This window comes from Choloepus didactylus, chromosome 3 (genome assembly GCF_015220235.1).
Source record: "Choloepus didactylus isolate mChoDid1 chromosome 3, mChoDid1.pri, whole genome shotgun sequence".
NCBI lineage: Eukaryota > Metazoa > Chordata > Mammalia > Pilosa > Megalonychidae > Choloepus > Choloepus didactylus.
In genome coordinates, this window is record NC_051309.1 from 162318823 (window position 1) to 162333057 (window position 14235).

General features: G+C 41.5%; 1 protein-coding gene and 1 pseudogene across 1 annotated transcript in view; one reads left to right on the forward strand and one right to left on the reverse strand.

The window, feature by feature from the left end:
- Nucleotides 1–14235, reverse strand: part of IQCM (IQ motif containing M) — a 434488-nt gene that overhangs the window by 75680 nt on the left and 344573 nt on the right. The window lies entirely within an intron of this gene.
- Nucleotides 10332–10747, forward strand: LOC119528867 (annotated as a pseudogene).

The window sequence follows — 14235 nt, forward strand, 5'->3', positions numbered from 1 at the left end:
AAACAAATGGCAGAACTTATGGAAATGAAAGGCAAAATAGAAGAGATAAAAAGTATAATGGAGGCATATGATAGCAGACTTGGAGAGGCAGAAGGAAGGGCTCATGAACTAGGAACAAGACACATGAAATCCTACACACGAACAGATAGGGAAAAGAACGAAAAATATAAGCAAGGCCTCAGGGAACTGAATGACAGCATGAAGTGCCTGAATATATGTTATAGGTGTCCCAGAAGGAGAAGAGAAGGGAAAAGGGGTAGAAAGAATAATAGAGGAAATAATCAATGAAAATTTCCCAACTCTTATAAAAGACACAAAAATATAGATCCAAAAAAGTGCGGCATACCCCAAACAGAATTAATCTAAATATTCCTACTCCAAGATACTTAATAATCAGAGTGTCAAATGTCAAAGACAAAGGGAGAATTCTGAAAGCAGTAAGAGAAAAACAGAGCAGCACATACAAGGGTAGCTCAATAAGACAAAGTGCAGATTTCTCGGTAGAAACCATAGAGGTGAAAAGGCAGTGGTATGATATATTGAAGATACTGAAAGAGAGAAACTGCCAACCAAGAATCCTATATCTGGCAAAACCATCCTTCAAAAATGAGGGAGAATTTAAAATATTTGCAGATAAACAAGACACTGAGAGAGTTCATGAACAGGAGAAATACTACAAGAAATACTAAAGGGAGTGCTACACAGATAGGAAAAGCCAGGAGAGAGATGTTTGGAGAAGAGTGGAAGAGTGTAGAAATGAAGATACCAGGAGACAGAAAGAGGGTAAAGATCAAGCATTTGATGCTGAAGGAGTACAGAATGTTCAATGGGATTGATTGTATAGATCTAGAAGTGGATAGCACAACATTGGGTGATGGTAGCTCAATACTGTAAGTACACTGAACAAAGATGACTGTGAGTACGGCTGAAAGAGGAAAGTTGGGGGCATGTAGGACACCAGAAGGAAAGATAGAAGATAAAGACTGGGACAGTATAATTTAGTGAAACCTAGAGTGGTCAATGATTGTGAGTAAATGTATAAATACAAGAATGCTTTTACATAAGGAAGAACAAATGAATGTCAACTTTGCAAAGTTAAAAATGGAATGGTATTGGGGAAAAATATAATCAATGCAAACTAGAGTCTATAGTTAACAGTACCATTATAATATGTTTCTATTCATTGCAACAAAGGCAATATACCAAAGTTAAATGTCTATTAGGGGTTGATGAAAGGAGAGGTATGGGATTCTTGGCATTGGTGTTGTTTTCTGACTTTTTTATTGTATTTTATTTATTTTAATTTTATTTTTTCTTTTGTTGTTTTTAGATGGCATTTTTTCTTTCTTTTTTCTTTTTTCATCTATTCCTATTTCTTTGTGGAAGAAATGGAAATGTCCTCATATAGATAGTGGTGGTAAATGCATATCTTTGTGATTATATAGGGAACCACTGATTGTTTATCTAGGATGGAATGTATGGTGTGTGAATAAAACCACCTGAAAAATAAACATAGGGATACAAATGCTGGACAAAATGTGGAGAAAGGGATGTACGTAATCACTGTTGGTGGGTGTGGAGAGCCGCTTCCCGGGTTGGGGCCTAGTGGACAGGCCGCGACCTGCTCTCGAGTTACCCCCGCCCATCGAGTGAGCCAAGATGGCGCCTGCATCCCGTTTCCGCATATGACGCTTAGGGCGGCGGTTGCCTGCTAGCCTATTGTACACGCTTACGTAGTGCCTGCACATTGGTTGTAACTATCGTATATAAGAAAGTGCCCGCGCTAGCCTCAGGGAGACAGCCCACAGGGAGCCGTGCCTGACGGCCGCATAGAGGTTGTTCTCCTACGGGGTGTAAGGCCTCGCGTGGAATATGTAACAGAGAAAGTTTTCTTCCTGGCTCCAGTAAAGGGCTTGCATTCACTACCGCTGTGTGCCTCGGGTGTTGGTTTGTCTGTGTCTCTCCCTCTTTCCCTCTGTTCTCCTCGCCGGCCGAGGGCGGGGCGTGTGGGACCGAGCGAGGAGGCGCCGGACAAGTGGTGGCCCGTACGGGGAACTCGAACACTCGACCAAGCTCTGACCAGCTGAGCTGGTGGTGGACAGCGGACTTCCTGCGCCCGGCCAGCGCGAGAAGGTGAGTGCTCCTTTTACATGAGAGTCAGGGCCCGTGGATTCTCAGGCGGTCCCGGGGACTCGGAAGAGCTCTCCGAGTGGTTGAAAGTACAGTGCCGACTGCAAGCATGGGGCAGTCTGAAAGTTTACCCTTGTTAGCTCCTTTAAAAGCCCTCCTGAAGCAGAGGGGTATTTCAGTTAGGAAAAGCTCCCTACAGAAGTTTCTTTATGATGTTGAAATTTTTGCCCCCTGGTTTCCCTCCTCCGGCAGCCTCGGTCTGCCTTCTTGGCTGAAGTTTGGTCACGATATAGATTGGGCGCGTCGGACTAACGTTTGTCTGAATCCACCTTTAGTCCCTATATGGGAGACCGTTCGCGCGATCCTTGAACTGGGGGTTGGCCGCGAGCCACCCGGGAGGCGGGATGGCACTGCGCCATGCCAAGATGGCGAACTTCCTCCTTCTTTTCTCAAGGAAAGGAAATGCTCCAGCGATGACGTCAACCTTAAGCTGAGTCAGAAGCCGCATGCGCTTTACCCCGTCCTTTCGCAGGGCGGAGCTAGTCCGCCACCTTGTGGAGCTAGTCCGTCATCTTGTGCCTTGGATCCCGCCCTTTCCCGGGGCGGGGCCGGTCCGCCATCTTGTGTTTTAGACCCCACCCTTTCATAGGGCGAAAATGGTCCGTCATTTTGTATCTTGGCCACACCTACCGCGCCGCCATCTTGAGAACCCTTTTTTTTTGTATGTCAGGAATGCCCTGTTCCACTGAAGTTACAGCTCAATTGGGATTGCCGGAGAATTTTAACTTTACACTCAAATAACTTGGGTTAACACCATTATTCATTACCTAATATAGATCTCAGTTAGAATGGCAGTTCAATCACTTTAAAGTCCTGTTAAATGCTAAATTCTGCGTGGTAGAAATAGTTCAATTTCTGTATCATATATAAATATAAAGATACCAACTCTAACAAAAGGCAAAAATCTCTTACAATTTATTTAAAATATGGTAGTATTACTGAACAACAGAAAGTGAATCCATAAAAAGGTTAAATACTCTAAATTTATAGGCTTGTTAGGGATGAGGTAGAGGAGAGCAAGATATTTTAGCAGCTGAGAAAACAGCTTGGGATAGAGATGACAGCTTGGTGCTGCATAACATCTAGTACAGTGCCTAGAGTAAAGGTTAGCAAAAATATATCTGGATGGTTATGGGATTTCGAGAGATCAAGGCATAGCCATATTCTTAATGAATAGAGAAAAAAATAACTTGGGAAAGTAAGTGCTGGTGACCATCAGCCGGTGGCTGATGATGTTTGGTTTAGATTGTGAAAAATGTTCAGACCAGGATGGGCTGCGGGAAGGGGAGGCGAGAGTGTGTGCAGCGGTCCAAGCACTTAGAGGAAGAGAGAGCCGGCGAGAAAGGGTGGACTGAATGCAGATGGAAGCTCCCACCTGGGCAATGTTTCCTTAACATTGAGAACACACTGCTAAGGGCAGCCACATTCTTAGAATTGTGTTCCATGTGTTACTTGAGAAACTCTCCTTTCTTACAGTAGGCATTTCAATGCTGTTGACTGAAATGAATACATTCATGTTATAGTACTGCTTTGAGGAAAGACTACATAATTTTATTCTCAGGGAAACATAGTTCATGATGACAACCATATAGAAGAGGTGCTGAGTATATAAATTATATAAACAAAAATTTGATCTGGACAAAGGAGCCACGTCTTTCAGTTTGCTGTTGAATTGTACTATTAAGAAAATTTCCTATACTAGTAAATAAAACAGTATTTGTCTGCTCATACTTTTGACTCCATGTAAAACTGTCTATTTGCATAAGAGAAAGAAATGTCCTAATAAAGAGTTTGAGGTCTTGCTTTCCAGAGAGATAATTTAGAATTGTCTTTAAAACATAACATAAAACAAAACAAAAACCTCATTTTACTATCACAGTGCAAATCATTTCCATAACATGCACTGGAAAGTTTTTCCCTAATGGATTGTCTTTAAAGTTTAAAGGAATCTTATCATATAGCTGCATGCACTCTGTACTAAAATGGTGAACTCTTTTAATTTACAGATCTTTGTTTGCTGATAATTTTATTTTGCAGCGGCATAAAAATTTAAGATTGTGGATTAAAAGAAACTCTATAAGGTGGAAAAGGAAAAATTTGCTCTAAAATAATATTAATTTAATTTAGAAGCATTTAAAATCTTTAGAAAACATAACAATTCGAATCAGGGCTCTGGTTCAAATATGATTTTGATATAAAGCACATGGTGAGCTTTCTGTTTGAAAACAACCCTGTGTTGCTCCGCCATTACTTAGGTTTTAAAGCTATAATTAAAGGCCTTAGCCATGCCCCAGATTTTACGCTAGCCATCTTGTAATTTCACAAGTATCCAAAATTAAGCTCCCCTTAATAATAACCTTTCCAGGGTAGAAGTCTCTCCCTGAGAAAAATGTTTTTCTTTTCTCTTCCAGCGCATCAATAACTCGTGCTATAACCCATCCGGAGACATCCAGTCCGCACACAACCGGAAGTGGAAAGCAGTCCTGCTTACAGGTTTATTCTATCACTAATCGTATGGAGTACCACTTAAATTACTTTTGGCTTTTCTTAATTGGTCTTCTGGCTTCGCTGTTTGCAGCCGGATTAGCAACAGTTGCCCCAAAAGATTGGAATCTGTTAGAAAGATCCCTGCTTGCTATAACATATTTGAGCATTGTAGGGCTTTTCACTTGGCTAGCTTGTCTCCCTTAACAGGGAAGAACCTATAGCCTCTAGTATGGCCTTGTTGTACCTACTGCCATTTAAAGTTGCCACCTTACATTTTCTCCTGCAAAGTATGCTTAGTGAGCCAAGTATCGCTATCTTTGATCCTAATCCCCACCAACCTTGGAAATGGACCTTGGCGCGGTGGGAGGATTCCACAGTTGTACAAACCCAAGTTACGGCAGGACGACCTTCCTTTCTTGTCAACGCAACTGATCTGTTTCCCACTCCTTCCGTACGCCCCACTGGTTGGAATCAAGCCCAATATTACATGTGCCCATCCTCACACTCTGGAAGATCTTACTGTAATTCTCCCAACCAATATTACTGTGCATACTGGGGATGTGAAACATTATCCACTCATTGGAAGCCTTCACCTCACTAAATGTCTCCTACCCCAATTTTACTTCCTCCTGTTGGCTCTGCCTCTCCACCACTTCCTCACTGTATGAGCCCATCGCCTCCAACTTCTCCTTTTCAGAAAGTGCAGGAGACAACCCCTCGGAGTGCAATTGGAATACCTCTACTGTCCCCCTAACTTTCCATTCAGTCTCCTATACAGGAAAGTGCATCCGCCCTCGTTCAAGTAACTCTCCCAATCTCACAGCCTGTGCCAGCTATTCGTCTCCCAGTAGCTCTGCCAAGTTTCTTATTCCCCACAACTCCTCCCAATGGCTCTGCTCCTCTACAGGACTTACCCCCTGTCTCAGCACGAATGTCATCAATGAATATAAAGAAACTTGCCTCCTAGTTGTCCTTCTCCCTAGGGTCTTATACCATAGTGAGGAAGACTTCTTCCTCCGCCTGGAAACAACTGCAGTTCCTGCCAAGCTGCAAAAGCGAGAACCCATCACCGCCCTCACGGTTGCCACCCTCCTAGGTCTTGCAGGCGCTGGTACTGGGATTGCTGCATTAGCCAGTCACAGTCTCGCCCTAACTCATCTCCGGGCTGCTGTCGACGAGGACATCCGTCACCTACAAGACGCTATTTCCCATCTTAAAAATTCTATTAATTCCCTCTCTGAGGTGGTGCTCCAAAACCGCCGAGGCCTCGATCTTCTGCTCCTCAAAGAGGGAGGCCTCTGTGCCGCCCTAGGGGAAGAGTGTTGTGTGTATGCCAATACCACAGGTCTTGCAGAGAACAGTCTAAAGAAGGTCCGGGAAGGACTGGAAAAACGTAAAAGAGATCGTGAGGCTGCCAGTTATTGGTCCAGTTTCTTCGCTCTCGTCCTCCCATATATCCTTCCCTTTCTTGGCCCCCTAATAATAATTATTCTAGCTCTTGCTTTAGGACCATGCATCATTCGCAGAATCGTCCAACTTGTGAGGAAGCAGACCGGTGCTATCTTTTACCAGCAACTCGCCACCTCTGATGACCACTGCTCCGGAGGACCAGCCAATCCTCCGCGACCCCGTCGCCATCAGTCGGCTCGACGGCCACGAGGCTTTTCTCGGTCGCAAAAGCATCGCACCGACGCCGCGCTCCGGCTTCTCTGAACTGTTGGACTTTGAACCTCCCTCCGCCTGTGACTCCTTCACCTAGCCCGCAGCAGCTAAGCCATCGACAATCGACAAGACGCCTTGTCACTGCTGAGCCCCCGACTCGCTGAACTATCGTTGATTCCCTTTACTCCTCCCCCATATTGAACAGCAGGCTCTCGACTGATCGATCCCCTTCGGGGTGGGGCACTCTGGGGCAGGGTTCGCGGCAGAGTCCATGGCCATATCCCGGATTTAGCTGATAGTTCCAGCAGTCTCAAATTTTGTCTCAGGCGAGTCTCGTAGGCGGGAGCCCGGTGACGGCCGCACGGGGCTCTGGCCATTGCACAGAGACGCCTAGTGACGCCTTTGACGCTGGATGCCACTCTCCTGTCCCAACTATCACTACCCAGTTACAAGGCAAAGTCCGGTAGGGAGAGTCACGTCGTTTCCAGCTCACGGGCTCTCCGGTCTCTATATGAGGTAAGCATTCTGGTCGGTGCCAGAGGTTCTGCCGTGAAATGGCAGGGGCCTAGTCCAGACTCCCCAAAGCACCAAAACATGTAGTGGGTCACTCAAGCCCACGGGAGTACACTCATCAATGGAGACACTGGGTGAAATATATAAAAAAAAAAAAAGGGGGAGATGTGGAGAGCCGCTTCCCGGGTTGGGGCCTAGTGGACAGGCCGCGACCTGCTCTCGAGTTACCCCCGCCCATCGAGTGAGCCAAGATGGCGCCTGCATCCCGTTTCCGCATATGACGCTTAGGGCGGCGGTTGCCTGCTAGCCTATTGTACACGCTTACGTAGTGCCTGCACATTGGTTGTAACTATCGTATATAAGAAAGTGCCCGCGCTAGCCTCAGGGAGACAGCCCACAGGGAGCCGTGCCTGACGGCCGCATAGAGGTTGTTCTCCTACGGGGTGTAAGGCCTCGCGTGGAATATGTAACAGAGAAAGTTTTCTTCCTGGCTCCAGTAAAGGGCTTGCATTCACTACCGCTGTGTGCCTCGGGTGTTGGTTTGTCTGTGTCTCTCCCTCTTTCCCTCTGTTCTCCTCGCCGGCCGAGGGCGGGGCGTGTGGGACCGAGCGAGGAGGCGCCGGACAGGTGGGAAAGTAGAATGGTGCAGCCCATCTGTAGGGCAGTGTGGTGGTTCCACAGGAGCTAAGCATGGGGTTGCCATATGGTCCTGCAAACCTGCTATTGGGTATATACTTGGAAGAACTGAAAAGACAGACACAAATGGGCATTTGCACAGTGGGGTTTCTGGTGGCAGTATTTACGATTTGCAGTGGGTGGAGATGGCCTAAGGGTACATCGACTGATGAATGGAATGGCAAACTGTGGTGTATACATACAATGCAATATTGAGCTGCTACAATAAGGAATGAAGTTGTGAGGTGAATGGACATTGAGGAGAGTATGCTGAGTGAAATGAACCATAAATGAAAAGAAAAACTTTATAATGCCTCACTAATATGGAATAACTATAATGTGCAAACTCTGAGAATTGAATCTGAGAGCATAGGTTATCAGGGGAAGGCTTATTGTGAAGATTCCTAGACTGTAAACTCTTACAGCAGTTACATCTATTCCTGAGTTGTAATGGCTATTTCTAAATTCTTAGATGCTGAGCTCTTTATGTGTAACCTGGTCAGTCCCTGGAACTTTGGGTATCTGTGTGACACCTGAGACTCAGAGCCAGAGTCTGGCAGCTGTGGATGTCAGCATTACCCCATACAGCAAATGTTAAAGAGTCTGAAAACAGATATTAGACTTCAATTGGAGATATGAACTAAATGGACTTGGTTAGTATTAAGGTAAATCAGACTACAGTGTAAAGAATGATATTGACGGTGTTTTAAAACTTCAACTTCTGTGTGAGACCAAAGGAAGAGATGTTTATTAGGTGCAAAATCCATAGTTTTTGTAGTACACTATATAATTTAACTTGCATGGTCAGTTTATTCAAACAGCGTAATTACATGGAACTTTGAATAGGGAGTGAAATCTGGTTGGTTTGTATAGGTTATTGTGAATCCCCAATACATCCCAGAGTAATTTGGAAAGAGAATAAAAATGTATTTGCAAAGCCCCCCTTGAGCGACTTGGGGAAAATGTGGAAATATTAAACTTACCCACCTGAGGAATTGATGATAGTCTCACAAGCACTGGGCACTACCAATTTGGAAGGCCACGACCTCTATCTTGGGGCTTGCCCTTATGAAGTTTGTTACTACAAAGGAGAGGCTAAGCATACTTAAAATTGTGTTTAAGAGTCAACCCCAGAGAACCTCTTTTCTTGCTCAGCTGTGGCCTCTCTCTCTCAGCCTACTCTGTAGGTAAACTCACTGCTCTCCCCCCTCCATGGGACATGACTCCCAGGCCACATAGGACACGACTCGTGGGGATGAGCTCAGCCCTGGCATTGTGGTATTGAGAAAGCCTTCTTGGAACAAAAGTGGGAAGAGAAATGAAATATAAGTTTCAGTGTCTAAGATATCTCAAATATTGTTGAGAGGTCATTCTGGAGGTTATCCTTATGCATTATATAGATATCTCTTTTTAGTTTTTAGTGTATTGGAATAGCTAGAAGGAAAGACCTGAAACTGTTGAACTACAACCCAGTAGCCTTTATTCTATAAGATGATTGTATAACTATATATATAGATTACACTGTGTGACCTTGTGATTGTGAAAACCTTGTGGCTCGCACTCCCTTTATCCAGTGTATGGATAGATTAGTAGAAAAATGAAGACAAAAAAGTAAATGATTAATAGGGGTTATGGGGGATGGAATATTTTAGGTGTTCATTTTTACTTTGATTTTAATTTTTATTCTTATTCTTTTTTGTGTGTGGTAATGAAAAGGTTCAAAAATTGTGGTGATGAATGTACCACTATATAATGGTACTGTGAACAACTGATTGTACATTGTGGATGATTGTATGATTTGTGAATATATCTCAATAAAATTGAATTAAAAATAATGCAATTGAGAAGTAAAAAAAAATGGTGTATATATAGCTAAAGGATATTAAGACAATATGTGAGAATAAAGAATTCAAAAGTTTAAAAAGAAACATACAGAAATTATGGGGATGAAAGGAAAAATTATGGAGATTAAAAATACACTAGAAATGTAAAAGAAAATAACAAAAAAAATGAAAAAGTAAAGATAATAATTAAATGAAAAAATACACTAGATGCATACAATAACAGATTTGAACAGGCGGAAGAAAGAATCAGCAAACTAGAAGACAGGGCAATCAAAATCATACAGTTAGGGGGCTGAGAGATTTCAAATGGAGTTGAGAGGTCATTCTATAAGTTATTCTTATGCATTACATAGATATCCCTTTTTAGTTTTTAGCATAATGGACTAGCTAGAAGGAAATACCTGAAACTGTTGAACATCAAACTAGTAGTCTTGATTCTAGAAGACTAGTGCATAACTATATAGCTTACATATTTTGACTGTGTGATTGTGAAAACCTTGTGGTTCACACTGCCTTTATCCAGTGTATGGACAGATGAGTAGAAAAATGAGGACAAAAAGTAAATGAATAATAGGGGAGGTGGGGGGGTTAGAGTTATGGATGTGTTGGATGTTCTTTTTTTACATTTTTAACTTTTGAGTTTTATTCTTACTTTTATTTATTTACTTATTTTTTTGGAGTAATGAAAATGTTCAAAAATTGATTGTGGTGATGAATGCACAACTATCTGACGATAATGTGAACAATTGATTGTACACTTTGGATTATTGTATGGTATGTGAATGTTTCTCAATAAAAAAAAAGTGCATTTAAAAATCATAGTTAGAAGAACAGATAGAGAATAGAACAGAAAAACACGAGTAGTGGGATCTGCACACACAGCCTGAGTAGCAGTCACAGCATGGAGGAGCTGCTGCTGCCGCTGCTGCCGCTGCAAGGTCTGAGCTCCTGGCTGCAGCGATGGCCTACTACTGGCAGGAAGGGAAGGAGCACATCATATTTGTGACCAAAGAAGACCACGAAACTCCAAGCAATGCAGAGGTGGTGGCCGATGACCCCAACAATCCGTATGAGGAGCACAGAATGATCCTGCCAAAAGAAGACATTAGCTGGAACTGCCCATGCCTTGGGACACTGGCCAGTGGCCCCTTTGGAGAACAGTTAAAGTCACCTTTTCCTGCTTCCACTGCAGCATGGAAGATGTCAAGGTCAGACTGGGTAGACCAGTTCTGGGCCTGCAGGAATGCATGCAGAAATACCCAGGACTCTAGCCCCAGGAGGATGAAGAGGAAGAGGAAGAGAATAAGTCAGCAGGTTTAGAGGAAATAGCTCTCACTGGGGCCACTGCAACCAAAGAAGAGGAGGGGTCAAGCTAATGAAGTCCGCCAGGCACTGGGCTCCAGTACTTCCATTTCAGATTGAGATGGCCCTTCTGCAAAATGCCTTTCAGTTGCTCACCAAGAAAGTGTGTTTCCTTCTGTTGTTCCATGCACTGTAATGTAAAAAATAACTTATTTTGATGATCATGCCCTTGGGGGTTTTATGCATGTGGGTCCCACATTAACCTATCAGCAAATGTAGCTGTCACTTTTTAATTCTCTTTTCCCAGATTGTCCTGAATTTTGCCACTTCGAAATAATGTGCTGAATATTCTCAGCAACCAAAAATCATTACACAGGAAAGTTCCATGTGCATGAGTTGATTTATTCTGACCCATTATATCCCATTTAGTACATTTGTTGCCTAAAACTTACTACAAATCTTCAGTGGTCAAAACAGCATGGTACTGACACAAGGACAGATTTTAGAGCAATGGAAAAGAATTGAGAGTTCACATCTAAGGCCAATTGATTTTTTACAGGGCTACCTACCACGTCCACTCTACTAGGAAATAATAGTCTCTTCAACAAATTGTGCAGAGAGAACTGGATATCCATATGCAAAAGAATGAAGAGGGACCCCTTTCTCACATCATATGCAAAAATTAACTCAAAATGGATCAAAGGTCTATATATAATAACAAGGACTACACAACGCCTAGAAGAAAATATGGGAAAGCACCTTGAGGACTTTGTGTTAGGCAGTGGTTTCTTAGACTTTATACCCAAAGCATAAGCAACACAGGAAAAAAAAAAAGATAAATGGAATCCTATCAAAATTAAAAACCTTTACACCTCAAAGGACTTTATCATGAAAGTAAAAAGACAACATACTCAATTGGAGAAAATATTTGGAAACCATATATTCAATAAGGGCTTAATATATAAAGAAATACTACAACTCGATAATAAAAAGACAAGAAACCCATTTTAAAAATGAGCTAAATACTTGAATAGACATTTCTCCAAAGAGGATATACAAATATCTAAAAAGCACATGGAAGTTGCTCCTCATCATAAGCTATTAGGGAAATGCAAATCAAAGTTACAATGAGATACCATTTCACACCCACTAGAATGTCTACTATCTAAAAAATAGAAAATAACAAGTGTTAGAGAAGACGTGGAGAAATGGGAGCACTCATTCATTGTTGGTGGGAATGTAAAATGGCATAGCCGATTTGGAAGACAGTTTGGCTGTTCCTCAGAAAGTTAAGTATAGAATTAACATATAACCAAGCAATCCCACTTCTAGGTATATACCAAAAGGAGTTGAAATAAGGTACCTGAACAGATATTTGCACACCGATGTTCATGGTATAATTATTCACAATTGGCAAAATATGGAAGCTACCCAGTGTCCATCAACCAATAAATGGATAAACAAAATGCGGTATATGCATACAATGGAGTATTACTCAGCCATAAAAAAGAATGAAGTTCTGATACATGCGACAACCTGGATGGACCTTTAAGACATCATGTTAAGTGAAACACAGAAGGACAAATATTGTATGATTTCACTGTTATGAAATAATTAGAATAAGTAAACTCATAGGGTCAGATTTTAGAGTATAGGTTACCAGGGGCCTGGTTGTGGGTAGGGAATTGGGAGTTAATTCTTGAACTATACAGTTTCAGTTGGGTTGACTGTAAAGTTTTAGTAATGGATGATGGTGACAAGAGCACAACATTGTGCATGTAATTAACAGCACTGAATTATATATGAAAATAAATGCATAAAAGGGGAAATTTTATGTTGGGTATATGTTACTATATATGTTGTTGTGAACCCTATTGTGAATAATGAACTATTGCTAATAGTGCAATTATAGTTAACAGTACAGTTATAAAAATGTTCTTTCATGAATTGTAAGAAATATACCAACATTAATGCAAGGTGTCAATAAAAGGGATAGGGTAGTATATGGGAACTCTGTATTTTATGTATTTTATCTGTAACTTTTAGTAAACCTACAACTTCTTTAATAAGAAATAAAAAAAAAGATAACCACAATTGGATAACAATAAACTCCTATGTGAATGGCTAAAATTAGAAAAACTAATTATACCAAGTGTTGTTAGAGATATGCAGTAATATAACCCTCATTTCTCTGCAGGTGAGAATATGAAATGGTCTAACTACTTTGGAAACAATCTGGTCATTTCTTAAAGTGTAATACATACTTGTACTGTATGATTCAGGCTTTCCACCCCTAGTTATTTACCCCAAAGTAATGCAAGCATATGTCTATACAAAGTCATGTACATGAATACTCAGAGCAGCTTTACTTGTAATAGCCAAAAAGTGGAAACAACTTAAATTTTCATCAACAGATGAATGGATAAACATAGTGTGGGATATGTATACAGTGAAATACTATTAAGCAATAAAAATAAATTACTGATACATGCTGTAACATGGATAAATCTCAAAATAGAGATTTTTGCCTTGTGAATCCTTACAAGAGACTCTGCTTGGCCCCACCTACTCATCCAAACTCTGCACCAGAGACTTGTCCAAATTTTAGTGTGAATGTCCCTAATGCCAGGCCATGCCCCTGGGTAAACCCTGATGCCATGCTAAGCTCGGACTGAGAAAGTGCAATACTGCCAAACCACGGAATGTACTGTTCTCAGAAGGACTGCACAACTATACTGTTCTGGGAAAGACTGCACAACCGGACCCCTTCTGTAAGTCCATCTAGACCCCTAAGCCATCTCCTAGACCCCTCTCATAAATTTCCCAGTTCCCCATTTCCATTCCCTCTCAAGCCCTTTAGAAAAAATCTACCTCCTTCTACGCTAACTGGAATTGAGCCCAGCTGTTTTTGAATGTCCTATCACTTTACTATCCAGTATTTTCTTTTGACAGTGAAAGAATACAGACAAAATAAGAGTACACAATACATGATTTCATGTATATGAAATCCTACAAAATTCAAACTAATCTATAGTGACAGAAAGCCGAATGATATTTGTATCGGCAAGAGGGTGGCAGTGAGGTGTGAGAGAGAAGTATTACAAAGAGGTACAAGGTAACTTCTTGGATGTGATGGATACGTTTTTTATCTTGATCTGGTTATGGTTTCATGGGTTTTTACATTTTCCAAAATATGCACTTTAAATATGTGCTGTTTGATGTGTTTCAATTATACCCCAGTAAAACTATTAAAAAATACACTATGAAGTACATGACTAGTCAAGCCACAGACTGGGAGAAATATTCATAATACATGTATCTCACAAATGGTGTACATACAAAATAAACAAAGCACTCCTATAATTATATTATAAAAACACAACTCCTTCAACCTCTTACAGATACTTCCTAAATAATGCACACTGATTGCTATTTCATACATGAAAACATTCCCCAAATCATTAGTTATCATGAAAATTGAAATTGCAATAATATAGCATTGCATACCTACAAAAGTGAGTAAATTTGAAAGACTGACAATATCCAGTCTTATTGAGGATAA